At 48.3% G+C, this 17,811-nt stretch overlaps 1 pseudogene; it reads left to right on the plus strand.

Annotated features, from left to right (window-relative positions):
- Positions 1 to 15,440, plus strand: part of LOC126518166 (uncharacterized) — a 149,754-nt pseudogene extending 134,314 nt beyond the window's left edge.
- The last annotated feature ends 2,371 nt before the right edge of the window (positions 15,441 to 17,811 follow it).

The following is a 17,811-nucleotide window of genomic DNA, read 5'->3' on the forward strand; positions in this document are numbered from 1 at the left end:
TAAAACGAATCCGTGTGTGTAAGTTCATTTGGGCTATCACTCATCGCTCCAATAATTTCTACAATCTTGAGATAATCTTCGCGCTGAGAGACCTTTTATTTACACAGCTGGGTAGCGCGTCCTCTTCTTCTAGCTTTTAATTTGTGCTGACGAAGCAAGCATTTCTCTGCTTGCTCATTCATTTACTTATTACTCATCTTGAGCTAGCGTGAAAAAACAACTTAGACAAGGGCTAGCGCCAGATAAGTTAACTAAATAGTTGAAGTGCATCGCTGAGAGAGTGAAAGGGTTCTTAAATTACATTCTGCAGCTTTCTTAAATCATATCGGGCTTTTTTTTTTCCATGAAACAACGTGTATGTATATAACATGCAATTTGAAACCATCAAATTCTTGAGGTGAAAACGCAACATTGGCCGCCATGACTACACGAATTATCATGATTTTGTTGTCTGAAGAAATTGCAAAAATCCAACCATTGCTTCAGCTGAAGAAGCTGCACATAGATTCAGGGAACGGAAGTCTTTGATGCTTCATTTGCCTGTGCTTGCTGGAAAGTAGAATGTTGGCTTCAATTCTGTTGCCTAGGAAGATGTCGAATTCCCGAGTTGGAAACCGACAACTATGCGAAATACATAGTCGGCGATATTTCGTCGGGTGTGTAGACGTTTCCTAAGACAACCGTAAAACACAATCTGTAAAAGCCAGCGTAGCGGCAGCAAGCTCAGCCTGGCTACATCAATCATGCATATTATATCTATGGATCTCCATGGGTATGAACCTTATAAATAACGTGGCGAAGCGCGAAGTAGAAGCGCTTGAATTTCCGTATAGATGACGTGGACTCACTTTCCACGAAAAAGAGAACGGCAGATGTCAGAGCATACAAAGCAAGTGTTGAGTGTGAATGACCTTATGATCACTTGCCAGTGGTAAGGTCGAGCTTGAATTCTAAGCTGCGTTGTACATTTGGCAGAGTGTACTGTGATGATAAACATGGATAGTGGAGAATAAATGTAGTCTGAGTTCATTTTTATTCATATACATGCATCCTAAGGTGTAGTACTTAAATATGGAAGCGGTCCCGATTTGGGGGGGTAAACCATGGGCGATTTAAATTGGCGCGTAGACAAGTGTGAGGGAAGTCGGAATGTTAAAGGTGGTGTGCTTGTTCATTTGCGATAGAGAGGAAGTAGATATCGACAATGCAATCAGTATTTTTATCAGTGATGATAAAACTGGAAAAACATACATCGGCAAACAGGCGTTGGTAATACAGTGAGCCTAGCTTTTCCAGAAAGCAATTCGGATGGCAACTAGTTGTCTGTCGTTGCCTGGGGTTGCTGAATTGAAAACTTTCGTCCATGACCTGTGCTGTGAACGCCGTCTTGGTTTGTGATTGCAGTGGACGGGGCACCAATGCCTATTACAATGCAACGTAGCACATCAAGAACTACGCTGCGTCATAAGCCGTGGATCGAGGGAGCACCTCTGCCTAGACAGAGCGGGTTATATAGTCAGTCGCAACAATCACCCACTTGTTAAAGTCGATTGACTAAGAAAACAGGGCCAAGAATGTCAAATCCGGCTTGGTCGAATGGCTTATGAGGTGGTACAATTGGTTCCAATACCCCGGCCCGGCTTCGTGGGTGGTGACTTTCGCCGATGACATTTATGTCAGCCTTTAACGTACTGTTTCACGCTTCTTGAAACCCCGGATAACTAATACATCTCGCGTACTCTAGCAGGCGTTTGTGGCGAACCTAAGTGTCCAGAAGTGGGCATGTCATGGCAAGCGAAAAGAATATCGTCCCGCAAGTCTTTTGTAATCACAGGGAGGGAGGCTTGGTAATTCGAACGGGCGTTTTCCTTGTAAAGCACTCTGTCTCGTAGTCAGAAGGACGTCAATACGTGACACAGATGGCGTGGAACGGCTGTTGAACGGCCTTCTAAATCGTCGGTTATAGGGCCAATTTCAGCATCGTCGCGGTGCCGTCCGATGCATTAATGGCGCCAAGAAAGCCGTCATTGTCCTCTGACTCTCAACAAACAGATTCGGCGGGTGCACGCAGGATTGTTTCAGCGTCTTCTGCTGCAGGTGCCAATATTTGATGGCACAAAAACTCGAGCTCAAATGCGCCGAAAACACACTTGAACTGAATGAAAGCACGTTTGTTCCACATTAGAATGCGCCGAGGACGCTGCAGTGGAAAGAGGGACACTTGGAGATGTTCGCAACTAGGTCGTAGTGCTGCAGACATTGGAACAAAGCGCGTAGATGCTACTCAGCGTAGGGCTGGCGGTGAGGACATCATCAAGGTACGTGAACACAGTAGGGAGGTACCGCCTGACTTCAGCGGTAAGCCGCAGGAAGGTTTCAGCCAAATTGCGGAGTCCAAAAGGCATCCACATCTGCTCAAACAAATCAAAGGGCGTCGTGATGGCGGACTTAGGTAAGTCGGCGGGCTTGATGGGAATTTGGTAGTACGCCTTAACCAGGTCCACATTGCAAAAAATGGCGCAGTGGTCGACGTGCGATGTAAGGTAGTGGATGTGAGGCAGCGGATAGCTGCTGTGGAGTCTTGGCGTTCAGCGCTCGATAGTCTCCACAGGGAGATCAGTCGTCGTGATCGTGCTTGGGCACTAGACGCAGCGGAGAAGCCCATGCGCTGGACGACGGGCATATAAGCCAGAGCGGTAGCATGTGGTCGAAATCCCGTTTGGCGATAGCTAGACGGTTCCCAAACAAGAGGCCTGGTCAGACGGCTGCTGGTGGACAACGGGTAACGATGTGTTGTGTTATCTAATGTTTAGGAGGCACAGCGAGGTTGCAGGCTTTATTAACTCCATAAAATCCTCCAAGATTTTTTAATGGAGTGGAGGAGGGTATCAGCGTGCGGATCCCTTAGGGAGAAAAGCCGGATAGGACGACAGAGATGTAGAGACGAGTCAGACCACCGGTGAAGCGAAGACGCCGCACGCTGACGTCCAAGTTGAAGTATGAGTGGAAGGCCACGCTCATGATCGGGTGAACCACGCCTATGATTATGAAGACCCATTGAAGAGTGTGGTGAAGGCCTATGTTGATGGTGACAGACCAGAGTCCGCAAGTCGGTATAGCCAATGCGTGGGCAGCACGAAGCGACTGCCCTGCTGACCTGGAAGGATCAGTCTCAGTAAGGGGAACCGCGCTGGTTGGGGTGGTTGAGGCGTTGAGCCCAATCATGGGAGCCTCAAGGCGTGAAATTGCCGGGTCGGTAGGCGGTAAGACAGCATTGACGGACTGGGAGGTCGCCTCGTGAACCTGATCGGTGAGCTTCACCCGGAGGTCGAGGGTGACGTCGCCGGCCGCGGCTAGGACGAGGCAGAGGGGCTGGGAAAGGCGCTGGAGGAAAAGCTCTCGAAGCAACACTAAGTGGGTGTGGACGTTACGCTTCCCGAGAAGCTGTCGCACGCAGCTTAGCACTTATGAGGGACGTTTGTCACCAAGGCCCTCCTCGGTAAGGAGCTGCTTGAGGCGGGTGCGTTTTGACGGCATGAATATCTCCAGTAGCTTGGTCTTGAGGTGATGATGTAGCGCAGCACCCGAGGGGGGCGAAGAGAACATCCGAGAGCTCGCTGGCAACATCATGAGGAAGGACTGAGGCAACGTGGTAATAGCGCGAAGTTTTCTTGGTAAGGTGGTATAGAAAGAATTTTGCCTCCAGCTGATGAAACGAAACTTGCGGGTACTGGAACCAGAAGGGTGGGCGACGATACGTGCTGGGGACGGTACTGTTGTTCCGTGGAGGGTACAGGTGGATCAGTCTTAGTATTCGTCCTCGCTGACCACTTGTCTCCTTATGGCTCAGTAATGAAGGAAAGAGTCAGTTGGCCCAAATTGACGCCAGCATACAACTGTGAGCCGTGGCTGCACGTGCCATGGCCTGGCGCCGTCTTTATTTCCTTCTCATGCGGGCGCGCGCTATCCGGGTTCTATGCGCAGGCCAAGGGAGGACACAGCAGCCAAAAATTCGTCCTAGCTTCAAATGGCTTTCCGATTTCGCAATCAAATAATTGTGAAAAAATACTGCGTTATAAATAATTAAATGAGCATTAATGAACTTGTTCAATGGCATTAGGCAAACCGAGGTAACCATCACAGAAGACAGACAGAGAGACAGACAGACTGACAACGAACTTTATTTAATCCTGAGGAGCTACTGTCAGGACCTCCTAACGGGAAGCCATTGTAGCCGCTGGCCGCGCCCACGTAAAGGACAGAACGCCGTGACGCTCCGCTCTTTCCTGGGCCCCCTGGACAGCCCGGGCTTGCTTTCGGAGTACCGTGCTTCTGATGGCCTCCTCCCATTCGGCTTCACTGGAGAGGAAGTCGTTAGGCAACGCGGGACATCGCCAGAGCATGTGAGCCATTGAGCAAAAGGTTTCAGTGCAGTCGGGACAACTAGGGTCCACATCCGAGTACATCCTGCTGAGGAATCCCCGCGACGGGAAAGATCCCGTCTGCAGCATTCTAAGTGTAGCTGACTGACCTCTACTGACAAAGACCGCGGAGTCTCTGTCATCTCTAACTTTCTTCAATATGGCTCGAGCACGGGCTTTACGTCTACCCTCGTTATGCTGCGGATGTACGTTCCGCGGGAAGGGCCTCACTAGGTAGGTCGCCCTCGTTTCTCGTGTCAATGTTATACGCCGGTCCTCCGTTGTCGTAGGAGCCATGCCAACCTCGTCGAGAATTCGCCTGCCAACTTGGGTCGACGATAGCCTAACCACCTGGGCAGTGAGCTGTGCCTCTATAATCTCGTCTATGCTATTGTGCATACCGAGTTGATCTAGCCTGTCGGAGCTCGTGGCAATAGGCAAGCCTAGCACTTTCTTGATGCTCTTGCGCATGAGTGTATTCAATTTGGTCTTTTCCGTTTTTGTCCACACTAGAGCTGACGCCACATAGTTAATATGGCTCATGAGGAACGCGTTGTACATCCGAAGGAGGTTGTCTTCACCTAACCCCTTCTTTCGGTTGGACACCCTAGCAATTAGCCGCAACATATTCTCCGTTTTGGCTGTAACGTGGGTAATTGTTCTGGCATTACAGCCCCTCGCGTCTATGAGCAGGCCTAGTATCTTAACTGAGTCGACCCTAGGAATTTTCTGCCCATTATTTGCGTATAATGCCACGGGTAGCTGGTTGAGGGGTGTCAGACCCCGAACCCCTTGCCTTGCGGGTCTGTAAGCAACAGCTCCGATTTACTCGTAGACAGCTTGAGACCCGTGTCCGCGAGGTAAGCCTCCGTCTCGTCCAAGGCCGCTTGTAGAGCTTGCTCCATTTCAGCTAGGGAGCCCCCTGGGCACCTGATCGTGATGTCATCTGCGTAAAGTGCGTGACCTATGCCCTGGAGGCCGCCCAGCCTATCTGATAGACCCCTCATGACTATATTGAAGAGCAGTGGCGAGATGACTGATCCCTGAAGCGTACCCCGAGCTCCCAATCCGTATACGCTCGACCGAATCGGCCCCACCTGAATAGTAGCAGTTCTATTCATGAGAAAGGACCTTACAAAGGCCTGGAATTTGATTCCTAGGCCTATCCGGGCCGTGGCTTGCACAATATATCTATGAAACACGGTGTCGAACGCCTTAGTGAGATCCAGGGCGAGAATCCCTCTCACGTCCCGGGTGCCGCTATTAAAGATTTGCTTCCTTAGCATTAGCATAACCTCCTGCGTCGAGAGGCCGGGCCGGAAACCAACCATGTTATGTGGGAAGAGGTTTCTGCGCTCTATGTACCCGGAAACCCTGTTCAAGATCGCGTGCTCCGCTACCTTGCCTATGCACGAGGTTAGTGATATTGGCCTCATGTTGTCCAAATGAAGGGGTTTTCCTGGTTTAGGGATGAGTGTCACTATAGCCGACCGCCATCCGTCAAGCACCTGTCCTGTCTCCCATACCCTGTTTACCTCCTTAGTTAGTAGTCCCACTGCTTTATCGTCCAGGTTTCGTAATAGCCTGTTAGAAATTTTATCCGGACCCGGAGCCGATCTGCTGTTTAAATTGTAGATCACCGCCCTGATCTCCGATTCTGTGAAAAGCATGTCCAGTTCCTCTACCGTCGCGCACTCGATCTGCGGATAATCCTCTTCCTGCGTCGGCCCTATAGGAAGGTATCTATCCGCGATCGCATTCAAAAGTGACTCTTCAGTACCTGCCTTCTGTTTGTGCCGGTGTATGACTTTACCAAGTGTTTGCCTTTGATTATGCTTTGTCTGTGCGTCGCCCAGGAGGTGCTTGAGGAGGTTCCACTTCCCTCCTGAGCGCATGGACCCGTCTACTGCCACGCAGACCTCGTCCCATTGTAGCCTATAGAGCTCCGCGCAATATCTCTCGATCTCTCTATTAAGCTCCGCAACCTTTTTCCTCAGCCTACGATTTAACCTTCGTGTTTTCCACCTCATCAGAATTGACGATTTCGCCCACAACAGATGCGCTAGGTGCGGATCCATTCTTAGGACCTCCGCTTCTGTTTCTACTACCTTAGTAGCCCTGTCGACGTCCTCCGTTAGCGATTCGATAGCCTCGTCAAACGAGGAAAATGTGCTCGTTCGCTCCTTCCTAAGTTTCCTGAACTCCTCCCAGTCCGTGACTCGAAATACCCTCGCCGGTCGGGCGACCACCGTTAATGTTACCGCTACTCTGAAGTGGTCACTGCCCAGGTTCTCCTGCTTATTGGCCCACGTGACGTTACCTACGTTCCTTACACAGGCCAAATCAGGCGTTGTGTCTCGCGCAACTGACGTGCCCAGCGTAGTGGGGAACCTTGGGTCCGTGATTACCGAAAACGCAAGATCATCCAGGATCCTCGCCAGGTTCTCTCCTTTTACAGTCCGTCTGACGTAGCCCCATGCATTATGAGGGGCGTTAAAGTCCCCAGCAACTATCAGAGGAGAGTGTTTGGCAATCGACGTCGCCTTCCTAAGCAGCGAGTTAAACATCTGTCTCTGGTCTGACGGCGGGCTATAGACATTAAGCACAAATACGCTCTGCTTGAGACGCCCGTGCGGTATAACCTCAACGAAAAGGGCCTCCATCTTACCCCGTCCAGAATGGATTGGATGTTCAATAAAGGCTCGATTTTTTTTATCATCGTAGCTAGTCCTCTGCCTCCCTCGTTCCTGCCCGATACAGTGTTGAAGCCAGAGAGGGTAGGGTCGTCACATAGTGTGTCCTGTAATAACAAAATCTGCGTTTTTTCCACCTCATTCGCCAAAAGTTGCCGTAACGGAGCCTTGCGCCTTTGTAAACTAGCGCAGTTCCACTGCCATATTACCAGCTCTTTATGATCGCCCGCCATGATGTTGCAACAACATACCTTGCTCCACCGCCGGAGCAACCTCGGAGTGATTCACTACCTTGCTTTGCGCTCGGACCTTGGATTTGGCCTTAATCGCCGCCTTTTTTTCTAGTACAGTCACTCTTTGAATCAAAAGCTTTACGCTTTCCTGATTTTCTCTACTTATCCTAAGTAGTTCTTCCAACATCTTTCTTTGCTGGACCTCTCCCTCAGACGTTTCCGAGTCGCTCTCGTCGTTAGGAAGGGGGGCCTTACGCTTTGCTTTAGTGAGTCCTACGCGGGGTATATGCTCGACTACCTGTGGCGTCTGGTCACTCGCCTCTATTTCAATGAACTTTGGGTTTGCCTTGGCGGCTTTGAGTTGGCGTACCTCCTCTCTAAGCTCCTTAACTTCCTTAAGTAATTCGTCCACGTGCGACCTACTACCATGCTCTGGCGAAGCCGACCGCGTTACCTCCGTGGGTCTCTGTGGCTCCTTCTTTTTCTTCCCTTTGACACAGTCCGCCCAGGTAGGCTCCTCCTGGATCCGCACGCTGGACACCGAGCGTCCTCTTGATCTGGAGCGCTGCCTGATTGCACCGCGCTTCTGCGCGGCTGGCGTGCGAGAGCGGCTTCTTTCGGTGCTGCGCTCCTGCACAGCTGGCGTACGCGAGCGGCTCCTGCCGCCAGCCGTGATGACGTCGGTTCCCAGCTTCAGCTTCTCGGCGCGTCGACGCCGCTGCCGCCGTCTTCTTACGATATATGGAACTTGAAATTTGTCCCTACACTCTTTGGCCGCTGTGGGGTGCGGGCCACCGCACAACGTGCATTGCGGATCGCACTGGTGATCTTCCGCCGGTGATCGTTTGCCGCAGGTGCGACACCACTTGATTCCCGGGTTGGGACACACGTTAACCCGGTGTCCCAGTCCTCCGCAACCGTAGCAGACTTCCGTGTGGCGTCTGTAGAGCGTGCAGCGAAACATGCTCGCGCCGCATGCCACGTAGTTGGGCACCCTCATTCCCTCGAAAAGTACCACCACCACTGTAGTGTTCTTGATCCGCCTGGCCTCCGAAGCGCCCGGTTTCCGATTATTTACAATTCTCGCTCTGAGTTGAGCCTCACTGACTTCCACGTCGACTCCTCTTATGACTCCTCTACACGTATTCTCGGGTGGGGCCAGGTACGCCGCCACCCCAAACCTGCCTTCACCGAGCCAGATTTGCTGCACTCGGGCGTACGCGTCCGCGTTTTCCTCGTGAGGAGTACACACGAAAAAAATGTTCTGAACTCCATTGGGACACATCGTGTCCTCTTCGATTGCGGCCGGAGCCAAGGATGCCGCCATGGCCAAGGCTTGCTCAAAGCGTATTTTACTGACCTTGTTGACATTCAGTGCAGCGGTGGCGTAGAGTGCAGCGGTGGCGTAGAGGTAGAACACCCGCCTCGCGTGCAAGAGGTCCGTGGTTCGAATCCCGGTGCCGCGCAATTTTCCACCGGATTAAAAAAAAAAAAAAAAAAAAAGAAAATCCGCGTGTTGATAAAATTGCATAAACAGGCCTGGAGTGTGGCCTGATGCCGGTGACCAGAACCGGTAACACACTCCCTCACCAGAGCAGGATTGGCCACCCTGGTGCAGTACTTGGCCACAACCTCCTATATGAACACAACAATCAAACCCCGGCCCTCAGTCCCCAGCAGCTGCGAAGCAACTGACCACGGCGGCGGTCAGACCTGCGACGCTGCAGAGGGTGCTAAGAATCCCTGGCTCCGGACAGGCCGCCATTGGAATATGAACCTGGCAACGTTTAACGCAAGAACATTATCTAGTGAGGCGAGTCTAGCAGTGCTATTGGAAGAATTAGAGGGCAGTAAATGGGATATAATAGGGCTCAGTGAAGTTAGGAGGCCAAAAGAAGCATATACAGTGTTAAGGAGCGGGCACGTCCTGTGCTACCGGGGCTTAGCGGAGAGACGAGAACTAGGAGTCGGATTCCTGATTAATAAGAATATAGCTGATAACATACAGGAATTCTATAGCATTAACGAGAGGGTGGCATGTCTTGTTGTGAAACTTAATAAGAGGTACAAAATGAAGGTTGTACAGGTCTACGCCCCTACATCCAGTCATGATGACCAGGAAGTCGAAAGCTTCTACGAAGACGTGGAATCGGCGATGGGTAGAGTGAAAACAAAATACACTATACTGATGGGCGATTTCAATGCCAAGGTAGGCAAGAAGCATGCTGGAGACAAGGCAGTGGGGGAATATGGCATAGGCACTAGGAATAGCAGGGGGGAGGTATTAGTAGAGTTTGCAGAACAGAATAATATGAGGATAATGAATACCTTCTTCCGCAAGCGGAGTAACCGAAAGTGGACATGGAGGAGCCCGAACGGCGAGACTAGAAATGAAATAGATTTCATACTCTGCGCTAACCCTGGCATCATACAAGATGTGGACGTGCTCGGTAAGGTGCGCTGCAGTGACCACAGGATGGTAAGAACTCGAATTAGCCTAGACCTGAGGAGGGAACGGAGGAAACTGGTACATAAGAAGCCGATCAATGAGTTAGCGCTAAGAGGGAAAATAGAGGAATTCCAGATCAAGCTACAGAACAGGTATTCGGCTTTAAGCCACGAAGAGGATCTTAGTGTTGAAGCAATGAACCACAATCTTGTGGGCATCATTAAGGAGTGTGCAATAGAAGTCGGTGGTAACTCCGTTAGACAGGATACCAGTAAGCTATCGCAGGAGACGAAAGATCTGATCAAGAAACGCCAATGTATGAAAGCCTCTAACCCTACAGCTAGAATAGAACTGGCAGAACTTTCGAAGTTAATCAACAAGCGTAAGACAGCTGACATAAGGAAGTATAACATGGATAGAATTGAACAAGCTCTCAGGAACGGAGGAAGCCTAAAAGCAGTGAAGAAGAAACTAGGAATTGGCAAGTATCAGATGTATGCGCTAAGAGACAAAGCCGGCAATATCATTACTAATATGGATGAGATAGTTCAAGTGGCTGAGGAGTTCTATAGAGATTTATACAGTACGAGTGGCACCCACGATGATAATGGAAGAGAGAATAATCTAGAGGAATTCGATATCCCAGAAGTAACGCCGGAAGAAGTAAAGAAAGCCTTGGGAGCTATGCAAAGGGGGAAGGCAGCTGGGGAGGATCAGGTAACAGCAGATTTGCTGAAGGATGGTGGGCAGATTGTTCTAGAAAAACTGGCCAGCCTCTATACGCAATGCCTCAAGACCTCGAGCGTACCGGAATCTTGGAAGAACGCTAACATAATCCTAATCCATAAGAAAGGCGACGCCAAAGACTTGAAAAATTATAGACCGATCAGCTTACTGTCCGTTGCCTACAAAGTATTTACTAAGGTAATTGCAAATAGAATCCGGAACACCTTAGACTTCCGTCAACCAAAGGACCAGGCAGGATTCCGTAAAGGCTACTCAACAATAGATCATATTCACACTATCAATCAGGTGATAGAGAAATGTGCGGAATATAACCAACCATTATATATAGCTTTCATTGATTACGAGAAAGCGTTTGATTCAGTCGAAACCTCAGCAGTCATGGAGGCATTGCGGAATCAGGGTGTAGACGAACCGTATGTAAAAATACTGAAAGATATCTATAGCGGCTCCACAGCCACTGTACTCCTCCATAAAGAAAGCAACAAAATCCCAATAAAGAAAGGCGTCAGGCAGGGAGATACGATCTCTCCAATGCTATTCACAGCGTGTTTACAGGAGGTATTCAGAGACCTGGATTGGGAAGAATTGGGGATAAGAGTAAATGGAGAATACCTTAGTAACTTGCGCTTCGCTGATGATATTGCCTTGCTTAGTAACTCAGGGGACCAACTGCAATGCATGCTCACTGATCTGGAGAGGCAGAGCAGAAGGGTGGGACTAAAAATGAATCTGCAGAAAACTAAAGTAATGTTTAACAGTCTCGGAAGGGAACAGCAGTTTACGATAGGTAGCGAGGCACTGGAAGTGGTAAGAGAATACATCTACTTGGGACAGGTAGTGACTGCTGATCCAGATCATGAGAGTGAAATAATCAGAAGAATAAGAATGGGCTGGGGTGCGTTTGGCAGGCATTCGCAGATCATGAACAGCAGGTTGCCATTATCCCTCAAGAGAAAAGTGTATAACAGCTGTGTCTTACCAGTACTCACGTACGGGGCAGAAACCTGGAGGCTTACGAAAAGGGTTCTACTTAAATTGAGGACGACGCAACGAGCTATGGAAAGAAAAATGATAGGTGTAACGTTAAGGGATAAGAAAAGAGCAGATTGGGTGAGGGAACAAACGCGCGTTAATGACATCTTAGTTGAAATCAAGAAAAAGAAATGGGCATGGGCAGGACATGTAATGAGGAGGGAAGATAACCGATGGTCATTAAGGGTTACGGACTGGATTCCGAGGGAAGGGAAGCGTAGCAGGGGGCGACAGAAAGTTAGGTGGGCAGATGAGATTAGGAAGTTTGGAGGGTCAACATGGCCACAATTAGTACATGGCCGGGGTAGTTGGAGAAGTATGGGAGAGGCCTTTGCCCTGCAGTGGGCGTAATCAGGCTGATGATGATGATGATGATGATGACATTAACGCCGTCGCGTGGTCTGACAATAATGCGAAAAGTGTCCCTCGGCAGTCGAGGCAGCCTTGAAGCAGCGGTGACGCGTCGTATCGCGTCGCGTGGTGCGGCGGTGCGGCCGCCGTCCCTCCGTCTGCCACTTGTATTTCCACCGTCTTGACCCGAATAATATTGTTCCCTGCGCCTGCCGGGCCGGCGGCCGTACGCCACCTTCCATCCCGCGTCGCATGCCTCTTCCTGAGTAATCTCTTCTCCTTCCACAACGTCCATCCTGGATTCAAAGTCCCACATGCGCAGGAGTAGGCCTAAGCCTACCCTCGCCGTGTTTCAAACACTCGCAGAACGGCAAAATGTCCTCCCACCGACGAAAATCTGGTATCGGCAGGGTCCTCTTGACGTGCCACGTCGATTAAGGCATAACTCGCCCGGTTTCGCAGGGAGACCCACTCGAGAACATTGATGAAAGCTGGAGCCGATGTCAAAGCGTCCGCACTAGTCGACTTCTTCTTCTTTCTCTGCACAGAAGACAGATATTGAAATAATAGCGCCATAGACGCATGCAACGACAGTCGCCATACTTTGTACTATAGAGGCGCTTATAAATTTTTGTTGGGCAAGAAAGTGTGTTTGCTTGCTTGGCGCTTTTTAAATTCCGCCATTGCCACAGCCTGGAACGTTGAAATAAATAGCGAATCTGCGTGTCCATGGAGTATTCTGCATTTCGAAAAGTATTCATTACTTTGAAGTTTAGGGAAACGAGCTAATGTTAAGCGTAATAATGGAAGCCTCAACTTGTCTAAAGGCACAAGCACAAAAAGAAGACAAATACATGTAACGTCCGTCATTCTCGCAGTGGTTGGGCGACTGCGGCGCAAGAGTTTCCTCTAGTGCTCATTGAAGAAAAGGCTGTGGTTCTTGCAGACTTGCACGGCAAGAGGCGTACTGCGCTGAAGCTCTAACCTTTGCCGAGTCGTCTTATTTTCTCTCTTTCTTTTTTTTTTTTTTGTGGGGATGTGCTCTGCGAACCTGTAATAAGTGCCCTTAAATTCACCTTAAAGATTTCGCCTGAAGCCTCGCAAAGGATCTTCTGTCACACTACAATGCCCCATAATTCTTCGATCCGTAAGAACACACAGTGTATGTGAAAAAGTGAAGATCCCGTTACAACCCTCTCTCTTGAAGCTGATCATAAAGCACAGTGCACGCCCCTAATGAGAACTGCGGTGTCCCAGTTTGGGTTCGATTCTCGCTTCGTGTATACACTTTGAAATCATGCAATTCTGGTTGGATACGCATGTCCTGTGAAAACGGACCGGCAAGCGTTGTCACTAAGTTCAATGTGAGCACTTACCTCCGTGCGTTTCTTCCGATCAACTCAGTGCCTACGAACTTTTGGCATGATAAGTCGTTGCGTTTCTTTTTGGTCGTTCGCTCCCTGGGCCTTAAGCTGAAGGCTTCAGCGTTCATGCACGCTCTGGCTGCCAGTCCAGCGCAATACCAATCTACAAGTGGACGGCTAGGCGTTTTAACGGCCCTGCAAGACCTTGGCTGTGCTCACGAGCCACAGCCTGCCAGGTTTGCTTAAGCTGCTTCGATGAACTTCACGGAGCCTTCCTTGTTTTAGAGAGAATGAATGGCAATAAAAGAACGCAGAAACCTCAATGGACTTGTCTCATTGTACGTGTAAAAATACTTCTAAGTATACGTCTGTGCTGTGAACGTATACGTCTCAGTATACGTCTAAGTATACTTGTCTAAGTATATTTTGCTTTTTACTGAGTCATAAAAGTGCGAAAAATTCATAAATGTGTTAGCAAATTCAGGAGCCTGTTACCACGCCAGTAGAATATTGTAAAATAAGATTTGTAAGTATACCTCATTTGACTCTGTATTTAAAAATGTACCTTCAACCTGCATTTGCTTCATCGCGGAAACAGTAAAGAATACTTACGTCGCCAAATTTTTCCCGTCAAATACACTTTGGCGAAACTTCATTCGCACATTGATCAACTAGCCCAATTTTGGCTGAAGAATCGGTTATGATTAATTTTCGGGTATGCAGCGTTTCACGAGGAATCGATTGCCCTATTCAAACATTGTGCCTTAACATAACTTTGCACGTTACTTGACCGGTTATTTACACTCAAGGGATCCGGACTCAATATCTGGGGCAAATATATTGCACAGAAATATTTCCACGCTATGCAAAACGTAGTTATAAAATATCACTTGAACGACAGTCAGTTTTGTCATGGACAATTCATAGGGGTTTGTCTATATTAGTTGTACGCACGTTTCCTGTCATGGTGCTGGCTGACCAATTGTTAATCTGGAACAAGCGCACTTACGATAGTACTTCACAAATCTACGCAGTGAATATTATTACTTATTATCCATGTTGGTCACATGCTGCTTTGACAATTCTAAATGATTTGTTATCCACTCCACTATAGAAGAATGAAGATTGATTTTACATTAGTTGCTCCACTCTCGCATTTCGTATAAACTACTCGCGCCGCAAAATAGTTTGCTTATAGAGGCGGGCGGGGGCGTGCCATTTGTTATGTTTGAAAAGTTCGGAGTTCCTAAGGGCCGCAGCCTACACCTGTAGATACATTTGACCCAGTACTTAGCACAAAAAATGTCATTTCCAATAGGCCTTATTTGCCGCAATTTGCTTGTCTTCAAGGATTCTTGCCATGGTTGAGGATGTTTCGATGTGTGTCTAGCATCGTAAGGCATATTCCCCTTGAACTAGTGCCACGGAAATGCAGACACTGATGCACTTCATGTTAAATATTTCATAACATGATACAGAAACAAGACACCTAAGGATTTTCTTAAGAGGAAGAGGCTACAACACCTGCATATGCGGTACTGCCCAGCTATGCCTTTAGCACCCATACGAACTGCCCACAAAGTGGAAATAATGTGCCATGAATGCTGGAATATTTCAGTGCTATATTACAAAGTCAGTTTGGTCACTTTTCGTGCTCGACGATTGTTAACCTTTGAAAATTGTTTGAACCTGTCATTAACTGCAAAAATACACCAGGAAATACTACCACATTCAGTCTATTGTGCTTCAAGTGAAACCGGTACGCTCAGTTTCTCGTGTTGACGCGGGTTGGGGAAAAATATTGTTAGATTTTTAAAGAAACAACTAAAACAAGTGAGCATATTTTTCTCCAAATCATTAGCCAATGAATCACAGACCTAATAAGGCGAAAAATAAATGCGGGGCTTTATGGGGGTTTCCTATTAAGCTTCTTACCTTAGCCAGCACATTTATATATATTAATTTATTCATTTTCTATATTTTTATTTCTTGGTGTCCTCTTATTGTTTTTGTTTCAAAAAGTGATGTGATAATTTTCTTTGGAATCCTACGCTTGGCAGGCCCAGGGTTGGGGCCGCCTAGATGACCACTGGGAGCTTCTGCTCCCGTGCGACCTCCATGGCTCGCTGGACGGCCGCTTGCAGTTCTGAGTTGAGCAATGCGGCTGACCGCAGCGCCCGTAAATTTTCCCGGGAGACGGCCATTGTATCATGATATATTCCACATCCCCGCAGCATGTGTTGAATGAGGGCTCTAACAGACATGCTTAGCTTGCACACATCGCTCTCGTATATATCGCGGTAGAAAGTTTTCAGTTGCACGGGACTCGCATAAGTTTCTGTTAGTAATCGCCTCCAAGTAATGAACTCAGCTCCCTTCACTTTAATGAGAGGCGGTGGTAATACTCGCCTCCGATTTTCATAGAATTTGGTTATATCGCTGAATCTTGTTAATCTATTTTTTCCTGTAGAGATCCCCACCTCCGCGTTCTGCTGACCGATGGAGGTGACTCCTTGCTCAGCTCGGCGACTAAGGCCTCGAGCTTCGCGGTGTGCTAACTCGTTGAGGTTCATTGCGGGAATGCCTGGATTCGAGTGCGCTGGGAACCAGAGCAATCGCCTGCTGTTCTTCTTTGCATTGACGAATTTTGCTTCATTGACTCTGACGATGCGCCATGCCTCAGCAGAGATCCTACCTTTTGCATAATTTCTAATGGCCGCTTGAGAATCGCTAATGCTGTACTGAGAATTCGCGAAGACCAATACTAGTGCAATGGCTGCCTCCTCTTGTGTCTCGGAATGTTTGGCATCATCTGACACGCTTGTAAGGCGTTTTGAGTGTGATCTACGATTATACGTGGCTATTTCTGCGTGGATATTCAGCCGCGTTTGCGAAAGGCGAGCCTACGCCTGACGCAAAGCTTAGATCCATTTTTCTGCTCTACTCTTGCGTCTACCATTGTTGCAACCTGGACGCATGTTCTTGGGTATATTTGGTACTAGGAGTTTGTCACGAATTTTTCTGGCTATCGTCCTCTTTTCCCTGTACAGATAGTGGTAATGCATTCCTAGTTTGCATAGTATTTGCCGTCCCGTTTTGGTTTTGGTTAGTCGTTCTGTCTGAGATGTTTGTTGTGCTTCAATGGGTTCGTCCAGTGTTTTGCGGGGTCCTAATTTTAGCAAGAGATCCGTGCTCGTACTGGCAGAAATCCCTAGTGCTAGTTTGTAGGCCTTTTTCTACAGGTTGTTAATTTTAGTCTTTTCAGCTGCAAACCAATTGTGGAAAGCTTCGACGTATGTGGTCCGAATGATTACGAATTATTGTATCAGCCGTATGATACTTTCTTCCTTCATACTCTGGTGCTTGTTAGCAATTCGTTTGATTAATCTCATGGTGTTTGTTACCTTTGTGTCTAACTTCTTTATGGTTTCCCCATTTGTGCCTTTTTTCTCGATTACTAGATCCAGCACCTTCAGCTGGTTGACTATTGGGATATTGCACCCATTCTTGGTGTGTATCTTGATTTCCTCATGAACCTCGTTTCTGTCGTATCCTTTGGGAGACCGGCCCCTAAGTGTGGGCCTGTACAAGAGAAGTTCAGATCTCTCTGCAGAGAATGTGAGGCCTGTTCCTATCAGGTGTTCCTCTACTGTGTTAATAGCAGTCTGGAGTCGTTGTTCTGTTGATCCGTCGCTGCCATCAGAGGCCCAGATAGTTATATTGTCCGCGTAGACTGTGTGATTCCGGGACTCCATGTGATTTAATTTTTCGGGGAGTCCCATCAAGACGAGATTAAGCACCATCGGGTACAGCAACTTCCGGGTGCCGGCCCCACCTATGTCGATCTCGGGTGACGTGACCCCTCCGACGGAGATGACTGCTTTCACATTTGATAGGAAGCTCTTTATGTGGTTCTACGTCCATTGCCTAGTCCTATTCTTTCGATGTTTTCCAATATTGTTGCGTGGTTGGCACTAGGAAAAGCTTTTTTTAGGATCAAGGCCCAAGATGGCCCTTGTAGAGCGCGTTTTATTATCATTATCTGATGCTTAAGTTGAAGCGTCGCATCTTGTCTCGAAAGGTTTTTGCTAAATCTTATCATTAAATCTGGGTATATGTTATTATCCTCTACGAGGCTATCTGTAATCTGTTTAAAATTACATTTTTCATTAATTTTCCGACGCAGGATGTTAGGGACATTGGTCCGAGGTTTTCGATCTGAAGCTGTTTACAAAGTTTTGGAATAAGCGTTATCGTCGTTTTCTTCCATTGAGCTGGCACTTCTCCCTTTACCCAACACTCGTTTAAGTATTCTGTGAGTTTGGCGATCGATTTGTCATCGAGGTTCCAGAGAGTCTTGTTCGTTATACCGTCCACGCCTGGGGCTGATTTGGTGTTTGAGTTTTTTAGGGCCGCGCGGATGTCTACCTCCGTGAGCTCCTCGCATGATTCTTCGTTTGTATTCCCGCTGTAGCTGGGATAGCTGCAAGGGGGAGCCTTTGTCAAGTACTTCTGGTCTAA

Source organism: Dermacentor andersoni, chromosome 11 (assembly GCF_023375885.2).
Source record: "Dermacentor andersoni chromosome 11, qqDerAnde1_hic_scaffold, whole genome shotgun sequence".
In the NCBI taxonomy this organism is placed as follows: Eukaryota; Metazoa; Arthropoda; class Arachnida; order Ixodida; family Ixodidae; genus Dermacentor; species Dermacentor andersoni.